This window comes from Aquarana catesbeiana, linkage group LG11 (genome assembly GCF_042186555.1).
Source record: "Aquarana catesbeiana isolate 2022-GZ linkage group LG11, ASM4218655v1, whole genome shotgun sequence".
Classification (NCBI taxonomy): domain Eukaryota; kingdom Metazoa; phylum Chordata; class Amphibia; order Anura; family Ranidae; genus Aquarana; species Aquarana catesbeiana.
The window spans coordinates 223,175,939-223,179,272 of record NC_133334.1 but is presented as its reverse complement, the minus strand read 5'-3'; positions in this window follow the sequence as shown (position 1 = coordinate 223,179,272).

Genomic DNA, 3,334 nt, shown 5'->3' with positions numbered 1-3,334 from the left:
TACAGCATAGCTTTATCTGGTGGTGCGGGTACAGCGTGGCTCTCCCTCTGGTGGTGCGGGTACAGCGTGGCTCCCTCTGGTGGTGCGGGTACAGCGTGGCTCCCTCTGGTGGTGCGGGTACAGCGCGGCTCTCTCTCTGGTGGTGCGGGTACAGTGTGGCTCCCTCTCTGGTTGTGTGGGTACAGCGTGGCTCTATCTGGTGGTGCGGGTACAGCATAGCTTTATCTGGTGGTGTGGGTACAGTGTGGCTCCCTCTCTGGTGGTGCGGGTACAGCGTGGTTCTATCTGGCCTCTCCCAGCACAATCCTCTTTTTTTCTTCCCCTGTAGCACTCTACTGTTTGCCGGGTTCCAGGTCCCCCCCAGTGCATGTATTTTGGGGGACTGTAGCCTGCTGTCTGTGGACATACTGGGGCCGTCAATCTTCTGGGACTAAGTTTCCCATAATGCCCATCCCCGTGTGTCCTGATTGGCTCTCTGCTATGACCAATGGGGAGGGAATCAGAGCGGGCAGAGAGGGGAACACGAGAGCCGCTCTTTTTCTCCTGTTCAACTTCAGCTGACAGGAGAAAGGAGGGGGGCGAGCGGGGGAATTACACAGCCGCTGTGTACAGCTCTCCTCTCCCTGTCACAGCGCCGCTGCCTAAGTTAACATCGCTTTGCCACTGAGGGGGAGGGAGGGGGAGGGGGGGTGGCGGTGACTGCACCCACTACAACTGCTTCCTAGTGTCACCCGGGTGCAGCCCGCCCACCACCCCCCCCCCCCCCGCACTCCCATAGCGATGTCATTGGGGGCCCTGCATGCGTGAGTTGGGAAGAGGATGCAGGTGTTTTTTTTTCGTGGGGGGGTTGCCGCCCCCCCGCAAAGTGCCGCCCTAGGCCTGGGCCTTGTCGGCCTAGGCCTAAATACAGCACTGCTTCCACCACTGTACCCTCCTGCTCATCTGCTCCACCACTGTACCCTCTTCTCATCTATGATATGCAGAGTGGTGAAAGGAAGCAGAGATGAGACACATCTACCTTTCCTGGCACACTTATCCTGCTGATCCACCTCTTGCATCCAGCCCACGTGCTTGTATGTGATGTATGTGATGTCACATACAAGCATCTGGAATGGATGCACGATGATGAGCTCAGGTCAGGGGTATTTTCTGAAAGCAGTGGGCCTGTGTGCAGGATCATAAGTTGGGACCCCGCAGCTGAGAAAAAGTGTGGTTCTCTGCACCACAGGAAAATTTGGGTGTGATTTTCATTGCGCTGAATTCTGGCTTAAAGGGACACAGAGCACAGGGGTTCAGTAGTAAGTGATGCAAAGGTTCAGGAATAATTTCAACAAAGTTCCCAGAAGCTCAACAGTAATTCCACAAACTGTCACCTGATTGTGGTTTTCTCAATCACAGTGAAATCCCTTCTTTCTGAGATTGGTATTGGCAACCATGCGAGTCATCTTCCTCCAGATGGTGGGCGGGGCTAGCAGGACTGTGATTGGCTTTAGCAGTGGCCAATGACAGTTGTCCTCCTCCTCCTGGAAACAGAGACCCCCCCCCAGCAGAACTGAACCCAATTCTTCCCCATCACAAAAGCTGATGATCGTAGCTACAGCAAAGTTAGAGAACCAATCAATGTTTCCCATCTTTTACAATGTGTGGGGGCACAGTGCCTCCCCCTCAGTGCAGGTGCGGCGTGGTGAATTCTGAAATTGGAATGCATTAGTGTCTCACTGACACTTCCCTGCGCTGCTCTGATGATGGGGAGAGAGTTGAGTGCCAGCAAAAAAGGCTTTGAGTGCCGCTTGCCCCTCCTTTAGGGTCTATGCAAAAAAAATAATAATTTTATATATATATATATATATATATATATATATATAATGTTTGGGGGTTTTAAAGTGGATTTCCACCAAATGTATTTTTTTTTTTAAAGTCAGCAGCTACAAATACTGCAGCTGCTGACTTTTAAAATATGGACACTTACCTATCCAGGGCGCTCGCGATGTCGGCACCCAAAGTCGATCTGTCCCTCGGCTCTCGGGTGGAGGTGCCGCCATCTTTGGTAAAGGAATCAGGAAGTGAAGCCTTGTGGCTTCACAGCCTGGTTCCCTACTGCACATGCGCGAGTTGCACTGCGCAATCCCACTGGTCCCTGCTGTCTTCTGGGACCTGTGTGTCTCCCAGAAGATGGGGGGGGGGGCGGAGAAGGCGACATTTTCACTGCATTTTTTGCACACCAGATGTGAAGCATTCCTTGCAACTTTGCACATTAGTTGTGAAGCTAGGCCTGGGGAAAAAATCGATTTAAATCTTGAATCGAGTTGAGAGGTCAAATCGATTCAAAACTGTGCCGGTCCTGAGGAGCTGCGGGCGGGAATTTTTGGGTGGTGCCGTGGCTTCGGCTTAGTCCGCGAGGCCGGACAGCGCGGACTAGGCCGAAGCGGCGGCCTCACCTAAAAATTCCTGCCTGCAGCTCCCCAGGACCGGCGCTGACACCGCGCCAGTCCTAGGACCGCGGACTAGGCGGAAGCCGCGGCCTCGCCTAAAAACTCCTGCCTGCAACTCCTCAGGACTGGTGCGGTGTCCAAAAAAACTCGATTCGAATCGTAAATCGAGTTTTTTTTTAAGAAAATCGCAGATTTTTTTTTTTTTTTTTTAAATCGCCCAGCCCTATGTGAAGCACCATACTTGTTTTATGGACTGTATGTTTTTTTTTTTTCACTTAATATGGGATTGTGTTTGTGAGCGCGATATTTATATATTTTTTGTCACTGCGTCCAAGTGTTTAGCAGCTGCATTCATTTTTTAATTACCCTTTTCCTCACACCATCAGCGAGGGTTTATATATTTAGATCATATATTTTCACTGAACTTTTGATGTACCTCGCCATGGTGAGTTCTGACAGAAGTGGGGACCGGGTACCTGACCCCTAAGGTGGCACACCAGGGGGGGAAGACAGATAAGCGGAAGTTCCACTTCTGGGTGGAACTCTGTTTTAAATAAATAAAAAATGAAAGTGGAAAGCCCAGGGACTTCTCCTCACAGGACGTGGAGAGCCAATAGGTACACAGACAGCAAAAAATAAAAACTGCCAGAGATTTTAAAAGGGAAGGAAGTTGTGGCTATAAATACACTTTAACTGCAAGTCAGTAATGGCATGAAAATGTACAGCGGAGGCATAACTCTACGGTGAAATACCAGCACATGATGCAGAGGACTACCACAAAGCATTCCCTCACAGCCCTCCGCCATCCCCCCTCCTCCCCGCATGTTTCTTCTCACCCAAACAAAGCCTCAAAGAAAGCGGGGCGGGGCCTCATTTTCCCCGCCAAGACGCAGCGAGGCTTG